The sequence below is a fragment of the Meleagris gallopavo genome, chromosome 5, assembly GCF_000146605.3.
Source record: "Meleagris gallopavo isolate NT-WF06-2002-E0010 breed Aviagen turkey brand Nicholas breeding stock chromosome 5, Turkey_5.1, whole genome shotgun sequence".
NCBI lineage: Eukaryota > Metazoa > Chordata > Aves > Galliformes > Phasianidae > Meleagris > Meleagris gallopavo.
This window is the reverse complement of record NC_015015.2, coordinates 8067787-8091541: the sequence shown is the minus strand read 5'-3', so window position 1 is coordinate 8091541 and position 23755 is coordinate 8067787. Positions and strand designations below refer to the sequence as shown.

Below are 23755 nucleotides of genomic sequence, written 5' to 3'. Positions count from 1 at the left end.
TACAAGAGGAGATGAACCGAAGCTCATCCTCAATGAGATGTGACACTGTTCAAGTCAGTTCCATCTGTGGCACACACCTTGCAAATTCTAGTGCTGTGTACAGAATCTCAAAATCACCAAGGTTGGAAAAGACCTTCAAGATCACCCAGTCCAACCATCCACTCATCACCAGTACTTCTCACTAAACCATGTCCCTCAACACAAAATCCAAATATTCCTTGAACACCTCCAGGGTCGGTGACTCCACCACCTCCCTGGGCAGCCCATTCCAGTGCCTGACCACTCTTTCAGAAAAGTAGTGCACATCAGACTTACCTGTGCCGGGGGCAGCAGGAAGCTGCTGCTGCTGCTTGTGGTGCCTCAGAAGGATGCGCAGGAGGGCTTTATCCTCTCTCTGCCCAGTTCAGGTTTTCCTTCTGCTGAGAGAACAAACCTGCAAACCAGTAGCACAGTATCATTATTTGTTTCACCTAAGAGCAATTTTTGCCCTGTAACCACTTCATGGAGCTGATTTACAAGACTTTAACAGCCTTATGCACTCATTCTCCAGCTGTAACAGGCAGATTTCCAGCAACTTGGGTTACTTGAACTTTCCAGCTGCAAAGACAAAGCCTACCTGAGGAAGCAATGTTGTGCTAGGACAATCTCTGTATCCAGAGAAGCTGTGGAGGTGGGATTGGGGTGGGGAGATATAAAAACAAAGCAAAACCAAAAAGGCACGCAAGTATTCAGTCTTGCGGTTTCTTCTGGAAGTCACCACAGCATCTATTTCAGTAAAAGTGAACTGGAAATGTCTGCTCTGAATTTTATCTTGATTAAACAAAGCATTTTAAGTCAACATTTCTGAGCACTGGTGCGTGACCAGGATAAGAGGCACACACAGCGTATTTCAGCCACTTGGGACAAAGCAGTAATCCATCGCTTGTAATGTAAAGGAAAGTATGCTAAAAAGTTGTCTGACAGAATGAAGGAACTCTCGTAGCACTAAGAGGTTAGTTCCCACACTCACCCATCAGTTAGGGACTTTCCAACGCTGCCTGCACTATGCCAATTACTCAGTAACCATAGCTTTTTTCCTTCCCAATTCAAGGACCACAAAGTTCCCCTCTCTGGCAGTCCCCTGCTGCTGGGACCTTGGGCCCAGCTCATATTTGAACTTCAGCTGCCATCTGGTGGTGGTTTGGACCTTAAGCAGCTCAGTTTCTCCAGGGAACCATGATTAACTGGGGGGTGTTACTCATGCTGAGTCTCGAGACAATGAAAAGCACCCTTCATTTCCCTTCGGCAACTCCATAGACATGTACAAGAAAACAGAACGATGTATGAAGGGTGAACAAACATTACATAGCCTGTATTACAATCACCTTGCTGCCATCATTGCTGCAGGCTACCGTCCTCGACTTCATGAGCCACTTCAGTTCTTCAGTCATCTCAGCTCAATATACACAGTCCCAGTGGCAACTACAAGCCTAGGAAAAAAGATTTGTACAGTAAGAGTGTTACCATTAGTTTAGGATAAATTGAGCTTTTCTAAAGAGATAGGGCCTGGGTCAAGGAGAAATGTGTAAGGAAGGTTACCTGCCTGTAAATAAGGCTTTACCAGTTGCCTTGTATATATGCCTCATTTGTCCTTCACCCTCACCCTGATCTCTCTCATCCCACTGAGCAGTGTTCATTGACATGCAGGATAAAAACGCCCCAAGACCACAGGAGTGGTCTTACGGGAAGGATGTGCAACAGTCCAGCTTATACCTACTGTCCCTTCCAGAGCAGGACACAGATTCATCTGTTTAAATCTCGAGTGAAAAAGACCACAAACCCACCTGCTGTTTGCAAGGCTAGGGGCTCCCTTCCTGGCACAGTGAGCAGAATGAAGGGCTCCTACTGAGAATGTGACCTCAACGTGCTTCAGGAGTTACAAAAACAAAAACAATAAAAAACAAACCACACCAACACCTCCACCCCTCCCCCCAAACCCAAAGAGAAGGTTTACAATACTGAATTTAGATATTCTCCTGACTTTTATGCTTGGAGTCTCACTGTGAACATACTTGGCAATGGCAGAGAACCAGAAATGCAGAAGAGCAATATGTATGTCAAAAGTAGGCATGCTTTGAAAGAATGGCAATGCCAATGGTTGTTTTAACACTTGAGAAGACCTAAAACACAGCAGCAGTTTCTCACCTCCAAAAGATATTAAACTTGGAACAATATGATATAAAACAAAAGATAAAAACATCCTGAAAAATGAAAGGGAAACGCAATGATAACCTACAAGCATAATCCTGGAAAGATCCCTTGAGGAGAGACCTTCTTTCCATTGCTTTCTCATATTCAGCCAGCGCAGGCAATGCAAAAGGATATGAGCAGATACTCTGAGAGAAAGCCCACAACTGACTGGACACAACATCAACAAAAGACATAAAAACAAACAAGCAAAACCAAATCAGAATAATTTTGTTTGCTTTTTCCCTCTGGTCATTATTTTAAATTCATCAACAAGTAAACCAAACAAATAACTCCCCTTTCCACTTCATTTAGACCTCTCAGTTCTCACACAGCTCTTGTGCCTGGCAGTGGAACCTTCTCTAACACCAGCTTTGTACACTTAGGAAATTAACAGGGCTGCTTCCTACAGTTACAGCAACCACAGACTTTTACAGGATCTGGGTCCCCCACCTCATGCAAGGGCCTGTCTGCTGTTATTTCTGCTGCCTGTTCTCCGCACAAGGTGACTTGCTTGTGCAGCACCAATATGTCAAAGGGAGCCTATGGGGGTGCTTGCAAGTATGAGTGCAATTTGCAGAGGCTTGTTGGCTGCTCCTACCTGTACAAGGAATCTGCAGCCTTTTATTTAACATGACCAGCAAGTCCAATTTGAACACATGCGATGGGGTTAAAAGCAAGCAGAGCTGAAGCCCAGGGGGTTGCTGCCAGCCCATGGTGCAGCTCAGGCGGACGTGTGGCTGAGATGACCACCATCTCAAGGCCCACAGCCCATCCTTACATGCTGCTGGTGGCCCAGTCCCACTCAACGTCATCAGGTACCCTGCTGGGAGCCACTGTCCCCTCGTGCTGATCTGTGCAGTTCTCTCCCTCCCAGCATGACTCAGCAAAAGCCTCTCCACACTTCCTCTGTCTCTATCCATGTGAAGCAATGCACAGATCACAAATGCATGGCTGCTGGTCTTGTAATACAGCTGTATGGGCCCTGCTTATAAAAGAGCCTGGGCAGGCTGCTCCCTGGTATTTGCTACCTCTGCAGAGACCAACGCTGTGCAGCACGAGTCCAAAGACAACTCTTGTCTCCATTTTCCCTCCTCACCCAACTTAGAGCAGTCACTCCCACTGCTGTCCCTACTCCCAGCTACAATCCAGCTGACTGCACACCAGTCAGCAGGCACTCCTGCTAGCACACATGAGGAGCTCTGCTGCTGCATACCAGTGCAGTGATTTCAGTAGCGCTGCAGGGCTAGCGTTGGGCACAGGGCAGCGCACACCGAGCAGCTGCTGTTCCCATGCTGGTGGTGCAGCACAACTCCTCTGTACTCTTCAAGCTTTCCATTCTTTCCTCACTTTTATCTCACCCCTCCTGATCAGCCCCAGCTCCCTACGTGCCGATGCAGGGTGAGAAGACTGACACAGATTTTCCAAAGCCCCCGGCTAGTTGTGGGACCCGCACACAAGGCTTCGTCAGCTCCTGCCCTGGCAGGCCGGCCAGGCAGCTGCAGCCTCTCCCCCAGAGATGGGGAAAACAATAAGAAATACCAAATCTGCCACAGGAATGCGGGAGATACCGTGGCGGGGGGCCCTGGTGAGTCTGGGCAGAATTTGCTCACGGCTTGGCTGTCGCCCAGAGGTTGCCACTCGAGCAGCCCTGTCGGCAGGCTGGGCTGACAGGGGGATGCTTTGGGGGCCCTGCCCTACTGCGGCCCCCGTCGGGCACTCGACGCCAGATGGCAGCCGGACACCACCGCACAGGCATGCTGAAAACAGCTCCGGGAGCAAAGCGGCTCCTCTCGCACTCCTAATTAATCACATCTGCAGATCCTGTTTTGAGAGGCAGATTCGCACAGATGCGGTGTTACGTGAGTTATTTACAGCTGAGCTGGTAGCTTACTTTGAGCTGCGTCACTTGTGTACGTGCAGCTAAACACTGCTAGGGCACGAGGAAGAACCAGTCTTCCATTGCAAGGAAAGCACCCGGAACAGTAAACCAAAAGCTCTTCTCAGGGTTCATGTGACTTACCTTACCTTACCGCACAATAGCAACACAAGCAAGAACCAGCAGGGCTGACCAGCAAGGCAGCCGGCTCTTCCAGCCATCCGCCCAGCGGGCTCCCAGCAGCGCCGAGCCTCACCCCTGTGCACAGCCACTACCCTGAGTTACTCAGGTGACTGTTAGCAGGTCTGTGCTCTCCCCTGCAAAGGCCCAGTGTTTACTTTGAGAGTCAGACAGTCGCTCTGTTGGGTAACATTTTCCCTCAACGACTTACGAACTTTAATCTAATTTTGAAATGTAGAGGAGACAAAGTTGGATTACGCTGGTTTAACTGCTCATGTCACAAACTCTCGAGCAGGGAGACTGGAGGCTTTTTTTCTCCAGAAACCTTCTCTTGGCCCCAAATCCTTGTTTTTCTTAGTTCAGACACAAAACGGGGGGAGGTTCAGCTTCCAAAAATAAATCAAAGACACCATGATGCCTGCAGGGTATTTGTTTCTCTGTAGGAACGCAGACCTGGTGGTTTAGTTTAAGAGAGACCAGGCTAACACTCACATTTTCTACATTCCTTGTTTTCCTGATATATCAAGATCGACAGGTTTGAACTGTTGTTTTAATGAAAACCTACTACTCTTGAGAGGGTTTCCTGTTTTAGAAAGATGATCTTTCAGAGCTACAAAATTCCAAACCATCTGACTTGCTATCACCTTTGTCAGGTCCCTTAACCTCCTTATGCCTCAGCTGATGAAATGTGACGGATATTTATCTATTAAAACCTGCAAGTTTTAATAGATAATAGTTTATCTATTAAAGTGCCTGCAAAACACTGCTTTTTCTGCAAAGAGATGCAGCAATGCCATGCTAAGCTGAAATTGTGCCCACAAGATGCAAACTGCAGATGGCTGTGTGAACCCTCGAGGGAAGGCCATTCAGATCAGAGCAACTCCGCATGAGCAGAGCCTCCTGGCACCCCATCTGCCATCCACAGGGAAACTTTCAGCCCCTCTGCTTTCATGCCTAATTCTTGGTGGCCTAAAAACCACCTGTGAGCTCTTGGGTTACAACCACAAATTGAAGCAGCCTTTAGATTTCTAATGACCTAGAGGAGCTAAAATCACCACGTAGCTAGCCCTAAAGTGTCAGAAAAAACATGGCAACAGTCATAAAGTCATTCTGCATTTGAGCCAAGCCCTCTTTCATCATCCCTAAATCAGGCTGCTGACTCAATCCCAGGTAAGTTCTCCCCTTCCTTGGGCACTTGGAGTTCAGGAACATCCTGGTAAACCCAAACAGGACTGACCTTGACTCTCTGGACAGTTTTCAGAGCTTAAGCTTTACAAATCAGAGCAACACATTTTGCAGGTGAGTGCAAATACCTTGCTGAAGGCTGAAGTACTCGTGTTCAAACTGCAAGTGCAACAGCCATCCCTGAATATGTTTTCAGTCTTGGGAACTGACCATCAGTTCCCACTTCAGTAAATTCTGCAATCCAGAGTGTTTTTTTTTCACTGTTTTTTTCTTGTCTGCTAAAAGCAATTTAGGATTTTCCAACTGTTCTAACAATTTAGAAGCTCTACTATGTAAAAACACTTTCTTGTGTTACAAAAGTTCATCTGAATTGTAAATTGCATTACAAAGGGGACGGAGTTAGTGTCCTCATACACTGCTTGGGCTGATCTGCTGGCAGAAAACGACCACTGGCAGCTTTGCAAGGCATGGAAAAAGACTTATCACCCTGATACTGGAAACACAGTCAAAGCTGCCTTCGCTGGGCAAACAGGCACTGATTTCTCAGCCTAGTCTCTAGAGGTGCAGGTCTGCTGACGTCAAGGCTGTCATTATTGCAGGGCTCACAGCCCTTGAAATGCTTTATTTGTGAGCTGTGGTCCAGCCTGCAGCATAGAATAACTCCTCTCTAGTGCTTCTGATAGGGACAGCTGGGACACAAGAACATCGCGTGCCCTTTACGCGTTCCCACTCACCTGCTCCAGCTGTGCAGCTGAATGTTTTAGGGAATCTCTGCAATACTCTCTTCGAGAAGCCAGTTCCTCTCCTGTTTGACTCGGAAATCTTCCTGGAATATTGCTGCTTCCTGTCTGAACTCCTCTTCTAAAGCCGGGTTTTCTTCCTCCTATGCCAAACTAGTCTGTAAAAAAAAAAAAAACAAAAAGACAGCAAAGTTCAGGAAAGCACTCATTTATTTGGTGTGAAAAAGCTCATAGGTGCAAGAGGACGGAATGCGCAGTGCTCAGGATTACGTGATCATTAAGAAAATAGGAAAGCCACCAATAGTTTTCAAAGCTAGACTCTCTCCCACCATTTCTGTCTGGCTATTGTGTCCTCGGAGCCCAGAAGATTCCTGTTATGAGGGAATGTTTCCAGACAATTTTCCCCCCACCCCACTGCATACATTAACATAATCTTTTCTCTCCGATGTCTTTGGAAAACAAAGCATTGCTCTTATCCCTTTATAGTTCAGGTACATTAAGTACTTTATAAGCTGTTTGCCGAGAAGTGCTCAAGGGCAGGGGTAATTGTGTTTGTTGGTGGTTTCTTTTCTTTTTGTGGGCAGGGAGGAGAAAGAAGCAGACATAACAACTTGCTAGAAGCCTTGGAGCAGAGCCAGCAGCTCTACTGACCATCCCTGCAGTGGTGCGTGGTGGTGGCAGGACAGCACCTCACTGCCCCAGAGAGCTGCTTCCCTTTCTGGTGCAGTAGCACCAAGCTGCATGCAGACTCGTCTTCTGTTTCCCCGAGCTGCACAATGCAGACACCCCCCAAAGGTCCCAGAGTTGCAGGATAAAAAAACTCATCCATCCTCCTGGCCCGGATCCTGAACAGACATATGCACATGCTTAGTGCTGAGCGCGTGAGTAGCAACGCTGATTTCCATGGAGCAATCCACATGCTTGATGTGGGAGCAAGGAAGAGCAGGACATTGGGTTCCTCGGCTGCCTGCTTTTCATACCATGGGCAGAGATCCCACCCAGGAGAGAGCCGTGCAGCAGCATGGTGCTGAGCAATCTAGCTGCTTTTATTTCCATCACCTGTGGCCTTGCTGAAACCCACTATGAGTTATCTGGGACATGACGCCCCAGATGGGTCGAAACAACAGGTCTTGCTGCAGACTGTCTGTATTCAGTGGGATGATTTAGTTACTGCTTTCCTCCCACCTCGTCTTCTTCCTTATTCCCATTAGTGACATGTTGGCTGGAGAGAAAAGTTATTCATGCTCTAGAAATGTAATATTTACTCAAAACAATTTTTATTTGGCTTGGCTTCTTCCCAGTGCCATAAAGTGATAGCCAACCCCAAATGCTTACATAGACAACATGTGCATCTGAGTCATATTTATTATCCTAGTTATAAAAAGCACACAATCTTGTTGTTTGGTGCAATGGGATGGGACTGAAGGCATCAGCACGTCTTGAGCATAGCCTGTCTCTGGAATCTGCAGAAATTTGCCATGCTCCAAATTTAGAACTTGTGGGTGGAAGCTCAGGCAGGAGCCAACTTTTTATACCATTACATCACAGGAATTGAGGGCTTTGTGCCAAAGGATCCAAGGAAATTAATACAGAGCAGAGTCTGTCCAGCTGTTTGAATTTAGAGTCACGGCAGAGAGGTAATTATTAATAAAAGCGGCTTCATTTGGGGCATGGTAATCTCAGTGTTTAAATTGAACATATCCTCTCCTTACTGCAGCTTACTATTCTATTGAAACTTGTAAAGATAATAGTTAGGAATTAACATCTGTAAGAGATAGGCCTAGCGAGGCTGAGATCATTCTAGATAGAGGACACGCTTCAGTGACAGCTTTCCAGCTAAGTAAGGCTCAGTGAGAGTATACATTTGCCAGTGGCACCACTGCTCTCCTGGCTGCAGGAGGTGGCTGGAACGTGGCATGCATTTTTCCAGTTCAAACACACGTCTCAAATGGACAGCGATCAAAGCAGTATCCAGCTAATTTGAAGAGCAATTCAATTTGTTTGACCTCTGTGTGCTGGGGCAGCCAGCATAAGCTCAACTGTTGCAGCCTCCTAGGAGCTGCTGGTAAAATAGCAGGGCCTGTTCCCAAGGGAAGGGTGAGCTGACCTCCAGTCCAGCTGGGAGATGCCTGCAGCCCCACACCGGGCAGAGCACAGCTGTGGGTCAGGTTGGGGCAGCGCCGATGCTGGGAGCGGGCCACCACTTGTGCACACGGAGGCTGCACGCACTGACTACAGAATATGGGTCTGCTAAATGCTGCTTTCTGCACCTCAAAAGCACAGCACACATAACAGGCATCTTTCCAGCTCTTCGGGTACCCAGCAGCACGCACCTTACAGAAAGTAAAACCTGAATCTTCACATGGGGTCTACGTGCTGCAACTCTGCATGCCAATGGCTGAACTCAGCAGTGCCACCAAATATAATCAGGAGAACACAGCACTGTCTTCAGAAAAGGGGCTCCTCTGATGTTTAAATCACAGAAATGATGGTATACAGCCTCAAAGCTCGTCTTCTGCTGCTGGGTGCATAAGAGCTATGAGTAATTGAACATTTAGTTCTGGGTAACCTGGGAATCTCCCTATTTCTGTGCTACAGATAGATTGAGGCAGGAGGCAACTACACATTTCTTCACAAAAGTGTGAGAATCAGCAAATCAAACAATAAATACCGGAAGAGATGCTCCTGCCCCTACAGATACCACGTGATGCTTGCACACACACTGCCTGCAGCAGCAAGTACCAAACAGCCTTGCAGGCCCATGCCTCACCAGGAGCCATCACAGCAAAGACCTCTGCAGCTCCTGACACCTGCTGCACGTACAGCATCCTTCTCTCCAGAGAAAGCAGATTAAAAGAAAAAATAAGATCACTTTAGTCAGGGGGCCGCAGGGTGACAGTTGCCATGATGAGAAGACAGTGTGCCACTGGGGAAAGGTAAAGTAAAAATAAAAGAAATCAGCTAATTATCCATTTTTTTAAATGGCAGTGCTTTCACCTGTAACACAGGCATGTCTGTGCAGGGAGTGTTATGAGACTTGAGGCTGCTCTGGATTTAACAGGCTCTGTTACTAGATAAACTTCCTGTATTTTACCTAGAAAATAACAACACCAACCGTGTGTTCTTGCCAGGGAAAGCACTGAGACATCCTGGATCTGTTCAAGATTTAAAGATATAAATCTTTTTCTCAGTATGTAGCTAAATAATGCTCACCAGATATTTCCTATGGTATGATCAGTAGAACCTGAAACACTGCTTTCAAACATTACATAAAAAAGGAAAAGCTACTTACCTCCTACTTGGGTGTCCCAACATACGTTTAGTCTGAGTGAAGCTGCCATTTCATCTGCAGTCTCATGCTGTCACTTCATAGCTTTCCAGTGAATGCTCTATCTTGCGCCACGTGGAGTCTGCAACCACCTGCCACTGCCCCTCTGATGCCTGGACAGAAGGTGGAAGAAAAAAAAGTCAGTTAAATGAGAAGCCTTAGTATACTGTCAAGCACCCCAGGAGCTGGGGAATACCTGCCTGTCAGAGCCAGATCATAGATATTGATCGTTCTCAGCCATTTCTTTCAGATACCTCAGGACAGGGACCTCACTTCCAGGAGCACTGCATTAAACAAATAATTGTAATGAGCAAGTGATTCTATGGAAAGAGATGAAACGCTTCAGCAGAACTGACTGCAGCTATAACCGGTGTCTAATCCATGGCTAATCTACAGTTCTCTTTCCACTGAAGTCAGCAGAAATACCTCCCATCACGTCTAGAGTCCTTAGAAATGCAGCAAGCATTTAAAAATCTGGAGACCTTGCCCATTCTTACAACTGGGCAAGAGTCAGATTTCCAAAACACTGTTTATGCTGCACAGAAACTTCCTTCCCAGAATTTCCTTTGTTTCCAGCAGACAACTACTAGTAATATTTCACTACTAGTTCTAGATGCAGCCAGCCATCATCCTATTGAAAAGTCATTCTCTTGGCCACAATCTTCGAACAAAAACATCAATAAATGTATTTGATTAGATAACTTAGCTTCTGCAATCATGAAGATAAGATCAGAAAGACAACAACTAGAATAAGGACCTGTTTCCTTTCCTGGTATTTTTCGTAGCATGTAAACCCAGCTCAAACTAGCAGCACAGAAATTAATGCAAAACACAAAACGTGGAGAATAGTTTCATGACAAAATGGATTTGTGGCTTGTTTTGACTTTTCAGGGGATTCTTAAAAGTCTAAAGCCCTGAAATTAAGGAATCTTGCTGGTTCCTTGTTTCCCAGCAATTTCTTTAGAAGATGAGTTGTTCAGAAAGCATGGAAATTATTAGTGTTATCGCTTTGATGTCTTTAATAGAAATTTGGGATGGATTTGAAAGAAATGAGCAAAGTACTGTTATTTCCTTTTGGAAAGGCAGTCTGTCACGACTGGTGTCATTACACAACTGAGCAACCCAACGGCAGTGCACATGCTAACTCAGAAGCAGGCCGAGGAACTCGCCCTCCTAATCAAGTTTATAGTTGGATGCTAATGTTCTCAGAAAACAAACATTCATGTTTATTTCAGCAGAATGAACAGAATGTACTACAGAGAATATGACTCACTTTTCCATAGGACGTCTGTCTATTCTCTGTGTTTGAACAATGAAATACTGCACCTCTCACTTGTGGTTTGTAGTACAAAGTTTTAATGAGTTTATCTCAATGAGCTGTAGGCCTGCCACAAAAACTGATTGATTTGCCTAGTGAAAACAGGTGTGCCTTTTGACAGGATGCTCCACACTAGGCCCTCCTCAACTAGCCCAAGAGGCTAGACTCTCTCACAGGTGGTTTTAGTCTTGACTGCAGTTTGGAAATGAAAATATTGCATTCAGCTTCAGCAAAACACTGGTTATTTTCCCTTGGGAGATTGGCTGTCCTGCTGCATCCAAAGCACCCATTCTCCTCTGTACAGTTCATCTTTTAAACTGGTTTAAAACCATTCCTTTCTGTAACAAAAGCGTTTATTTTAAAGTAGACTTCATGAAAGAGACATTTTAAAAATGATCACATTTCTATTTCAAAACATTTAAAAAAAAAAAGCTGTCTATTATCTCACAGGAAATTCTGATTAAAGCTTTCTTGTGAAAAGTAGGTGTCCTTATAAGACCCTCCCAGAAGAAATTCAAATGAAGGGCAGAAGAGGAAAAGAGATTTTAAGTAAACAAGTGAGAGGAGCCAGGGAAAACAAGAGCAATGAGCACAGTCTCAGGTGGCTGACTTGGCAGAGCAGGGCGTGAAGGAAGGAAGAGGCTGTGAGACAACGAACCACTGGCGTTTACAGTAGTCGAGGATTCTCCAGTTTGTGACTTTAACCACAAATTGCTTAACAATACTGTACATTCCCTTTATTTCACTTCCAGCCCGTCACGGGGGTAAATCCCCCTTGAGCAGAGGGTAGCTACACGTGCATGGGTGATGTTTGTTAAGGATGGTGCTGGTGGAGAGAGAAGAACCTGCACAGGGGGTATTTCACTGCCTCTTCAAGTTACAGGAGTCACAATGAGAAAAGACAAGTCAGGCCCTTAGCTGGTGAGCAACAAATTAAAGACTGAGGGATTGCTCTGTGGCATAGACAGGGCTAGTCACATTTAACAAGAAAAAAAATCTTGAAGGCCTCCACAGACTTCAGTGCCAGAAGAGAATGACGAGATGGGAGAAATGGTGAGTGTGTCATTTTCCAGTGATGGATCCAGGAGAGCAGAGGATCCACCAGCAAAGAGATGAATATAAGCTGGCAGGACAGAGATCTACTTGTTATGTGGCTTTTTACTAAGCACCATTAGTTACTGCTGAAAACATATTTGATTCACAGTTGTAGAGAAGATCAACCTTGGCAAAGACTCTACAAGTCAGAAAAACCACTTCAAGTGAAGAAATTAAATATTCCCCAAGTTAAAGATTGCTTGGTTATAGCTCATCCCTATGGGAATTTTTAGTGTGGCTCTGAAAATGCGTGGTTTCAGAGTTACTTAAGTACCCTCTTGCAGCCTGAAATGGTAGCTGCAATAACGGAGAAACATAATGACAGAAAAACAAAACCTAAAATAGTAGTCATTAACATCAGGAAGGGTTTTTTTGGGGGGGAAGGTGTTATCCTGTTGTTTTCTGTGTTGTCATAAAAAGTGTAGAATGGATGAACAATGCTGTGCATGGCATCACTTTCCCAAGGGCTAACTGCACAATGGTTTCTCCAAACTGCTGTATTTCACCATTGGTGCAGTTCATTAAAAAAATAATACTTATACAGCTGGGAATTATAAAGATCTGCAAAAGCCTGTGATGCCAAGGACCTTCATTTGGAGGCACACCTACGTTTTGAGTGCTTTGGAAGCAATCCTCTTCCAAAATACTTTCTATAGATGCTAAAGTGAGGACAAGCCTGGCTGCAGTCCATTCTCTACGAGGGATTATATCTTAAAGGGACATTCTCTCTCTCACTTAAAATTTCTAATTCTTCACGTTTCTTGTTTAAAAAAGACAAAACACAACAACAACAACAAAAACCCACCAGAACAATCCACAGTAACAACAACAACAATAACAACAACAAAAAACACCAAAAAACCCACAACCCAACAACCCTCGTGCCTGTGTCAGTGTCTAAGCAGTATAAATTTAAACATTCCATTGTAAGCTAAGATTATCTTGCCTCTTGCCCACTGAGACATGTGGGTTTGGCTTTATAAGACTCCATAACTGGCCTGCTTGAACCCTGTCCAGTAAGTTTTCATCTAAATTGATTAGGACTTGGAACATATTTTCTTGGACAAATTGTGTACTAATGAATAGAACACTCCCTCACAGCTGTCCTGCCAGAAAGCCAAGATTTTTTCTGTCTAGAAATCATCCCAAAGTGACCCTTAGATAAAGTTCAGAATCCATTTTCTTTTTTTAATTAAGAAAAGGTTTTCTTAATTCCATTCCATACATTTCAGTGCTAGGCAGCTGACATATGATTCCTCCTAAATATGTTATGTTAAAGAATTTGGTTGTGATGTCAGATCTGCCACAGACAATGCATTTCTAAGCACATTGTTTGTATTAACTGCAGAGCACGAAGATAGCTTCAGCAGAGGTAGCAGTCTCTATAGATGGCACATGGAACAAACTCAAGATTGACTCTATTCTCTGCACAGTAGTATTTATATATATTGCAATATTACCAAACCCTCACACAGGCACAAGGGATTTCCACAGTGCCCTTCCCTGGGGACGCAGCTTCCCTGTAGGCCTTCTCCCACTCAGTAACAAACTGCATAAAGTTGCCCTCAATTCCAAAGGTAGTGTGGCTAGGAAATTCTTACATTAATTAACAGTGGCCAAAAGAAGAAGCCATTTCCCCTCCATAAGGGACTCTGGACACTTTTCTAATTTCAAGGCATGAGCTTTCCCAGTCAGGATGAACACAGCCTTTCCTTTTAGCATTCTGCTCCACAGTTCTTCTCCCAGATGCCCCAGCTTGAAACCTCATTAAGCAATCAATTGCTTTACGATCAGCCCATCTGGAATTTTTCTTCTATGACCATTCCCATGGTGCACAAGGAAGACTTAACTCCATCTAGAATACCCATCGAACATCCACAATTACACTGTTTTGCTTATCTTTTAACAAGAGTATTTCTAGGAACCAGAAGTATACTTTGAGGCAAAGTGAGATCCTTTCTAGCCTTGCAAAAGACTGACCCATGCACCTACGTGGCAATAACATGCCTTCAAAATGGGTTCAGGATTTTCCTGACACATGCTACTCAGAAAATAAAGGTGTTCATTTACAATAACTCAAAGGAAAAGGTCTTTCAAGGGAACATGACTGCTCAACTCTTTAAACATCACTTACAGTACTAATCAGACAGGAAACTAAGGCTAAGTTACTTCTACTCTAATCTTAAGTGGAATTTGACTCTGCAACTGCTAACTGTACTTGCAGAAAAAATATCTGCAAGATCTGAAGCAGATCATGACAAATTGCTTTGCTACAAAAGTATTGTGGTATTGCCTGTGGAAAACAGGTCATAAGACAACAAGAAGAATGGGAAGTTCCCTATGCTTTCAAAAGACAGACTCTGCATGCTCACACTTGCAAGATACATGGTGCTGTAGAAAGTTGCCAGCAATCCCATAAAGAAAAATGATAAGTGCTGCAATCATTCTCCAATGCCTTCATGTAAGGCTGATCAAACCAAATCAGAAAATTACTTGATGTGAATGATTAGATAAAAAGGGTCTCACCTAAGCTTATGCTATTCTCACAGGCAGTTTCAAACAGAAAGAAAAATAAAAATAAAAAATCACACACCTCATTTACTGCCTTTGCCATTTTTTCTTGTGGACTAAAACTGAGAGCCATTGCTTTGAGCTTGTGTTTCTTTTCTGCGTGCTCTCAAATTGGCTCAGTGGAACCTAAATATAACGACAGAATGAACAGAAGCAGGAATGCTGACACTGTTGTACTGTATTCTGCAGCCTGCTATTGTTGGAAAATGTGGTTGTAATGGGCAGATTATACAAGGTTAAATCCTTCTGAAAGCATACAAAGGAACTGTGATACAATCATCTCAAAGTAGTTATCTTTATACATAACCATGGACTAAGCACCCAGTGGAGTGCAGCAAGCAAAGTTATGGGCCCAAGGCAAAACAGTGACCAACTGCCAAGAAACATCCTCATTAGTCTTTGTTAGAATTTGTATTTTTAAAGTCATTGTGCAGTTCAATTAAGTTTGTAATACACAGATGAGAAAGTGGAAAAAAATGCGAAGACATAGGGAGACGAAATGTTACAGCACTGGAAGATGTCATGTCACCTCCTCTGTGAAATGCTTACACTGTGAAAAGAGAAGAAAGAACAAGTCATTTCAGGATATGTCTAGAATGAGAGATAAGACCAGAAGATTACAATCTTCTGGTAGTCTTCCACAAAATCTCTTTTTTCTTTGCTTTCTACATGATGCAGTCTGACTCTGAACGCAAAATCAAAAGGGAACTAAATGGAGAACAGACAAGAAGATGAACAGCAGCCAAAGAAACGCTGGGATTTTAGGACACTATGGCACTTTGAACACCCTAAACCTTGGTTCATATGTTCCCAGAAAACACTTGCAAAGTTCATAGCATTGATCAAGCCTAACTCATCACAGGATGATCAGTTCAGATCAGGGACATAAGTGGGATAAGCACACAGAAGAGAGAAAGGGAGAGCAGAAATGAAGTCAACCCATGTGACCACCCGTGCACTACCAAGTTAGTCACAGGCCTTACGCGTTTCTGCACTCTCGGCTTCCCCCTGTTTATCTGTTTTGCAGTGCTGAATGTGTGAGTCATTTTGTGAAACTATATAAAGCTTTTAAGGAGAGACAGCCAAAAATGTTTAGAGAGAGACAGGCAACCTATTTCTTGAGCTGAAGAAGAGATTTCAGGCCAGATCCCAGATATCACATCCAGGTTAAGTTCCCCTTGCACTGTTCCAGAAGAGAAGAGGACTTCAAGCTGTCTTTGGTAGCAGCTGGGAATTTCCTTTTCCTGGGGGGACCTGTATGTGGCATCAGGCCAGACAAAGCTAGACTCTGCTTCCTGCTCTCTGTCAACAGCAGGTGCTCCCTGGCTGTCAAGCCACAAGGACAACTGGCATACAGTCCCCTGCGGAAAAGCCAGGCTGGCTGGAATTGCACAAATCACATGAGCATTTCCTGCCCTATCTTCACGTAAAGGCCATGTCAGAGGGACAGCTCTTGCCTCCTTGTTTCCAGTTGCTTTGGTGGATTTCAAAACCAGAGAGGTGATCTACTACAAGGGGAGTGCCAGAATTTTTGCCCCTCATTCAGTAATCAGAGGACTCTGCCCTAGCTTGTGCTTTATTGCACACGTGGCTGCCCTCATCTTGCTGCATGACTCAAAGGCTGGCATGCAGAAGTCCCCCTTGTGTGCGGGCAGACAGGTAAAAGACAAGTCTCTGACAGCAAGACTAGACATTTCATCACCTTTAACTTTAAAATACTCAGCAATTAACCGGCACCCATTTCATGGAAGTCATGTGGATTGCTGTCATTGTGGAGCAGCCCTGGCCCAACACTCTACTTACTTGCTGAATTTTCGTTGCACTCAAGACAGTTTTGTCTAGAGACTTGGTCCCAGAAAACCCTCCAAAGAACTGAACACCAACTACAAGTGCAGTTAGCACTTTGCAAGATCTTGCTATGGACTGCAGATTTGTACCCTCTGTGGTTAAACTGAGGGACAGAAAGGTTACAGGAAAGGCATATTTGAACTCTCTGTAGCCAGTACATAGCTGTAGGGAATGAGCCAAGATGTCAATGCTAAGGAAGCAAAACTGAGAACCAAGAGAGATGGGGAGTGAAGTAGAAAGCTTAGAGTTATGGATGCGAATTAATGAACTAGCAGTACTGAAAATGGGAACAAGCTGTCAGAACTTCATCTCTTACAAGGGACAAAGAAAAAAAATCTCAATTTCTGATGCTCTTGATGGAAACAGAGTTATGCAAGACTGATACTGTTCACACTGATTTAATTAAGGCTCTGTCAGCACTGTCAAGCTTAATTCGCCTGGTATTTCACATTTATAAAAGTCAGCTATAAAAACGTGCTCTGCACTAAAAATCAGCATTCTGTAAATGGTCCCAGTTCTAGAAGGGTCATCTTTTTGGCACAAGCAGGCTCTTGAGAGCATCCCACTTATGTGCTAAGATATCTCTATCTAACTGAAACGATTACAAGCTTGTATTGCATTCCTTGTCCTTTCCATGCAGTTTATGGGAACCTGGGGTGTCCAAAGAATGCAGAGTCAAGCTTCCTGGCAGTATCCCATCAAGGAAATTATTTCACAGAATTAATCCCCAGTTCTGACACTTCTTGTCATGTTAGATTCAAATCTCTGCATTTGCTGAGCCATGATGAGTGTGGAAAGGCAGGGACTAGACAATGGACTTGCACCGCTTGTGAACATTTTTGGTCTCTGGGCTGGTTAGTGACAGAAGCAGTTCTCAATGTGGAGAAACAAACTCATTTGGATGCCAGCAGCAGTCCATGGTACAAATGCCAGAAATGCATAGATGTGACACTTAGGGACATGGGTTAGTAGGCATGTTAGTGCTGGGTTGATGTTTGAACTAGATGATCTTAAAGGTCTTTTCCAACCTTCACGATTCTGTAATTCTAAATTTCAGCTACTATCATGTACAGTCCTGTCCGGAAATACCACAGCACCTCCAATATTGACACCTGCAGTTATGGGATGTGTCCTTCATCTAGCCTTACTGGGCAACAAGTACACACCAGCCAGGAGTCACCAGTAAAATCAGTAAGGTTTCTAGTGGATTACCTCAGAGAATATTATAGATATGTCTCAAATAGAAGCAGTAAAATTAAGACCAATGAGAACAAGCACTCAACACTCCCAGAAAATCCCATGTTCTGTAATTGTTATTGCTTCATCAGTGACAGGAAAGAGTCGTGTCTTAAAATAGAAATTCACTTAATTGTATTTCCCTTAAGGCACAGAAAATAAACTTCCATGAAGTGTTATCAACTGTACAACAATAACATGTTCTCCAGACTGAAAACTGGTTAAGGAATTTGCATTGTGTTCTCGCAAAACATAATCCCTATCCCAGTTTCCTTCACCTTCTTGAGATAACCAGGCAGATTTCAGCTCAGTGATTACTGAGTTAGACTATATGGGTTAGTCAATGTGTAACAGATGCCCAGCTTCCCACATCTCTCCTTAATGGAGGCTGGTGGATCTACTGCAAGGCTTTAGGTGCACAAAAGTATCAAAGGAGTTGGTTGCTTCAATACCTTTGTAGATGCAATTGCTCTCTGCAATGAGGTCTCAGTACACTAAAAAAAAGGGAAAAAAGGAATATCAAAAGACATAGGAAAATGATGGCCTATACCTCTTTCTGATTATATAAAATGTATTAAGAACCATCAGCCATGCACTTACATGTGAAATAATATCTTTCCGAAAGCTTGTCATAAACATGGCTCACACTGCAGGGATGGCCACACATTCCAACTTTTTGTAGCAGGAAGAATATTTCTTAGGGAATAAGGTCAAAATATTAGTATTCAACTGAGTCAGTATGGGCTAAATTAATAAAGTTACTACTCCATCATTGACTTCCATACATGAAATCTGAGAAAGCGGTTGTATCAACAGTACATCAATCCACAGCACTGGTCAGAGAAACAAAAAAATAATCTTCAATTTCAAAGTTCCATTCAGCCTAGGCACAGAAAGGTTAACTTTTGTTTAAGTAATGACTCTGAACAGATAATGTTAATTAAATGTTTGCATTCAAATCTTATTACACAGTGCAATAAGTCTGCTTTCTACACAAACGCTGTGCGTCCAGTATGGAACAGAAAGCTGGGACTGCAGACACTAACGAGTCATTTAAAACTAAAAGCAAAGAAAAGGGAATGCTTGCCATCCCCAGACCATGTGCGCATCTGCCTCTAAGTTTCTTCTCATTCACCAAGTATTTGCAAAAGATCCACTTCTGCTGCTCAAAACTTTTTCAAGCCCAAGAATGACATGGTCAAGTGGATACAAATTATGCTTGGTAAAAACAGAAATCTTGCAGCAGCACAAGGTAAGTCAAATGCAAAATTAACCCTGATGTGAAGCACAGCAGCTAAATCATCCATCCCGATGGGAAATGTTGACAGTCCTTTAACTGTAGCAGTTTGACTTGTAATATAGAGGTGTGCAAGTTGGCTTTGTTAAGCAGACTCCATGGAACTATTTATTCTGTCTGCAAGTATAACAGGAAGTTTATTAAACTTGTGTGTTGCTGGACACAGCACCTGGCTGCTGTGTTTCATACCAGAATGCAGAATTGGACAGTCCAATTATGTACTGACGTAATGTACTGCCATGCGAAGGATTTCTTTTCGAGCCTAAGACCTCTTTCTCTGACCCTGGGAGCACATTGGATGTTGTGCATCCAACTCCTGACAGGAATGCTTCATTTTGCTCTTGAGCAACCACTTCTGAGCAAGCCAGGAGCAGAATCCAGCTCTTCTTGGCTGGAAGAATTGGGATGTCCCAAAATGGAGCTTTTTAACAGATGAGTGAAAAAGCAGAGAGCCCAAAGGACTGTCCGTCTCCAAAGAAAATCTTATGAATCAACATGCAAAAATTCCTTTTTGTAAGTAAGCTAGACTTTCTAAGATGGTAAAACAGCTGTGTGCTGTTGGGCTTAGCTCCTCTCCAGCATACCCCTAGATATCAATTTGACTGTCTCAGCAAGGCCTCACAGGACAGAGCAAGGCTTCCGGGTCTGCCTATGGCAGACATTGAACCAAGTCGATTTTAAAACTTGCCCTAGATTTCTTGTGGGAGATCAGTTCAGCTGGACAACTGCTCCTTGCAGCAGACCTTCCTGCCACTCCATCTCCTTCCCTCCCTGTAAGCAGGACACTTATCCTCTGCTGGGCTTGGTGGGGCTGTGGCTTCCTCCCCTGCCAATGCAGTGGGTTACAGCTACCACAGCTGATGGGGACAAGCTGCTGCCACCAACATGCTCTCTCTGGCAGCCTGAGAAGCCACAAATATGACCTGCTTTCTACTCAGGATGACTTAACTGCCTCTGGGATTAGAGGCCCTGGCCCAGGCTGCTATTAGTAGGGTGCAGGATGATGGCTGTGGGCACAGCATTTTAAACATCTGAAGGTCCCACAGGGAAGAAAGCAATGGCCATCACCAAGCTTTTTGGACTTCACTTGCTGAAGCACCAAGTCTCCCTGAAAACGCATCAGAGAGAATATGCAAGGAGCATGATGCTAGGATTCCCTACTTGCCGAAGTAAATTATGGGATAGAACTGTTTTCTCCCCTACTTTGTTTGTATACTAGAAATAATTAAAACTGAAAATCAATCCCATACAATTTCTCCTCACTCTGATGAAAGTTTTCTCTTGGCAGAAAATAGTGGTGTTTCAAGACTTCTTGTTTCAAGACCGCCCCTTCAGCTTGCATTTAAAATTTTGCTGAATTTAGCCACTGCAAATCTAGTTCAAAAAATGACTTGTTTTTAGCTGAAATAGAAAATATACAAGGTTATTTACCCAAAGAATCCCTTCCAGATCTACAGCAGGCCAACTGGACTCAAACTGTTCACACATAGAGTAATCAGATTTTAAATAGTAAATGTTTTCTACTTTGCTTATGCTAACTTTTTTTTTTTTAAGTCAAGTGACAAATACAACATCAGAGCATCTAAGAACAACAAAAAGCCCCTTCCCTGACTCTTCGCTCTTCACAGCAGCTTCACAAGATAATTTAAAGATTAAGATGAAGGAATATTTTGAAACACCAATAGAGTCACACTCATCCAAAGCACACGAATCTTTTTGGCCTATTCTAACCAGAGAAACTAATTGTTATAAACATCTCAAGCAGCCTGGTTATCTCAGGAAATAGAGAATTATACCTTTAAACTTCTTAACACAGGAATAGGCAAATCCCAGCAGATGCAGAGGCATACGAATATGACAGTCATCCCCCAACATTCCCTTCGTGACATGGTCCTAACTAAATTTTAATTATTAAGCCTGCTTTTGCACCTTATCTGCTTGCTCGGCTATAGTTATTATCGAACCTCAGCATCACCTTCACAAAGTACCACAAAGCATCACAAAACACGCAGTGGCAAGGACCCCAAGATGTCACTGAGCTCAACCTCCTGCTCAAAGGAGCATTCTCAGCTGCTGTTCTGCTCACCAGGAAGTTTAAGCATAAAAACCACAGCAATATTCAAACTACAATTCTGCCTGAGTTGGTGAGCACTCCAGGGACCATTTAAACATTCAGAGCACTCAAGAATTGTCTCCTGTGAAGAATACAGTGGGGAACAGGGGCCTCCAGCTGCACAGAAGTTACCATTGTTTCATCAAGCCTCTAAACATTGCGAGTTTTTACAAACTGTAAAAATGATCACATTCCAAGCTTTGAAGGGAAAGAAAAGCTAACTACATACCATAATTAAATTTTCTTTGGACTTATCTATTTGCACCTAGTGTTGAAAACATTTGGTACAAAGTAGAAAGTGTGCTTGCGTATTTAAACCAGCTTCCAGCATTTTCATTCAAAGTAAGTGAACAACAGATAATAATTCAGTGTAACAGTGATTATCTTTTGTCCAGTCAGTATAACAGGATCCGATACCAGTTGTCTGATCAGTGTAACAGGATCTGGAAAACTATGGGCTTGTCAGCCTGACCTTGGCGCCATGTAAGGTTATGAAGTATATAATCTTGAGGGATATCACAGGGCATATGTGGGACAATTGTGGGATGAGGCCTAGCCAGCATGGGTTCATGAAAAGCAGGTCTTGACTGACCGACCTCATCTCATTCTATGATCAGGTGACCCACATGGTAGATGAGGGAAAGGCAGTTGATGTAGTCTACCAGAACTTCCGCAAAGCATTCAACACTGTCTCCCACAGTGTTCTCCTAGTGAAGCTGGTAGGCTGTTGGCCTGGAAAAATACACTCTTTGCTGCTAAAGAACTGGCTGGCTGGATGGACCCAGAGAGTGGTGGTGAACAGAGTTAAATCTAGCTGGCAACCAGTCACAAGTGGTGTTCCCATGGAGTCAGCACTGGGGTCAGTCATGTTCAGTATCTTTACTTATGACCAGGATTAGGTCATTGAGTACATGCTCAGTAAATTTGCAGATGACAAGAAGTTGGCAGGAAGTGTTGATCTGCCTGGGGGTAGGAAGGTCCTACAGAGGGATCTGGACAGGCTGCATTGCTGGGCTGTGGCCTGTAGGAAGAAGATCAACAAAGCCAAGTGCTGGGTCCTGGACTTCAGCCACAACAGCCCCAGATAACACTACAGGCTTGGGACAGAGTGGCTGGAAGACTGTGTAGAAGCAACATACCTGGGGGTATCGGTCCACGCTTTGCTGAACATGAGCCAGCAGTGTGCCCAGGTGGCCAAGAAGGCCAATGGCATCCTGGCTTGTATCAGAAATAGTGCTGCCAGTAGGAGCAGGGAGGTGATCATCCCTCTGTACTCAGCTCTGGTAAGGCTGCACCTCGAGTACTATGTTCAGTTTTGGGCCCCTCACTACAAGAAAGACATCGAGGCCCTGGAGTGTGTCCAGAGAGGGGCAACTAAGCCGGTGAGGGTTCTGGAGCACACGTCTTATGAGGAACAACTGATAGAGCTGGGATTGTTCAGTCTGGAGAAGAGGAGGCTCAGGAGTGACCTTATTGCTCTGTACAGCTACCTGAAGGGAGGTTGTGGTGAGGTGAGGGTTGGCCTCCTCTCACATGTAACTAGCAGCAGGATGAGAGGGAATGGCCTCAAGTTGCACCAGGGAAGATTCAGGATGGTCGTTAGGAAATACTTCTTCCCTGAGAGAGTGGTGAGGCATGGGTTGCGCAGGGAGGTGGTGGAGTCGCCATCCCGAAGGTGTACAAGAAACATTTAAACACTGTACTGAGGGACATGGTTTAGTGGGTAATATTGGTGATAGGTGGATGGTTGGACTGAATGATCTTGAAGGTCTTTTCCAATCTTGGTGATTCTATGATTCTATCTTTTTCCATGATACTTGTTTGTCTGTTTCCTTTCTGGAGAATTAACATTCATCTATAGGTAACCTATGCTTAGGACAGGAGTTGATAGGATAAGATTGCAAAAGACACTGCTCGTGATGTGTTTGTGCAACCACTTAGATCCTCTGTGGAAGAACTGATATATATTATATTAACAGTTCTCAACATGTTCCTCACGTAGCTGCAAAAGGAGAGCCAAAGACGACAGATACCCCCTAAACAGCCACAGGGAGTCCAAGTGGTAAGAAACAGACTTTGACTTTAGCACACTCTCATTTTACTCTAATGTTTTTGCTGCTCGCCACAAAGACCTATGCAATCAGTTCACATGCACAGTGGAAAGATTTTTACAGTAAAATTTCAGATATTTTCTACAAGTTCAACAAAGTTCATTTAAGTGCCTGTTTCTCACTGTTAGGTACATGTCTGCTTGAGCTGGAAAACTTCCTAGCAAGGTGCAAGTCTTCAGCAGAGAAGTCAGTACTTGTCAGACCATGCAGAGAGCTCGCTTTTCAGGAAAGCTTACACCTTCCTCACAACTCCTATGGCATTGCACATGCCTGCAACTACATGCCCCACAACCAGCTTTTAATCTAAAAAGGCAGAAGATTTTTTCCCAAGTTTTAACTTTAGCTTTATTTTGAAACCTTCCCATTTTTTCCTGACTAATGGAGCTCAAGAAGGAACACCTCCCTCAGGCCAAAAGCGCAGAAGATGCTTGTGATGATCTGCCAAGATTTTAACAAGGGCGTCCTCAGCACCTCGAAGCTGCACATCAGTGGAATGTGTCCCATATATTAATAATACTTAAACTTCTCTCAACATGCTCAGACACAGTCTTGATGCCAACCCCACAGCTCCTGAGGGCAGAATGACAGCATTCACACAGGCTATTAAGCTGAAACATGAGTGTTCATA

General features: G+C 44.0%; 1 long non-coding RNA gene across 2 annotated transcripts; it reads right to left on the bottom strand.

Moving 5' to 3' along the window:
- Positions 1-293: 293 nt before the first annotated feature.
- LOC104910982 lies at positions 294-9666 on the bottom strand. Of its 2 annotated transcripts, none has more exons than XR_004159813.1 (4): positions 9503-9666; positions 6205-6368; positions 1365-1469; positions 294-433 (listed from the first exon to the last, which is right to left on the bottom strand). It is a non-coding gene; the product is annotated as an uncharacterized LOC104910982 (long non-coding RNA). The 2 variants fall into 2 exon arrangements; XR_793547.3 differs by lacking the exon at positions 9503-9666 and adding an exon at positions 6862-7389.
- Between the last annotated feature and the right edge of the window lie 14089 nt (positions 9667-23755).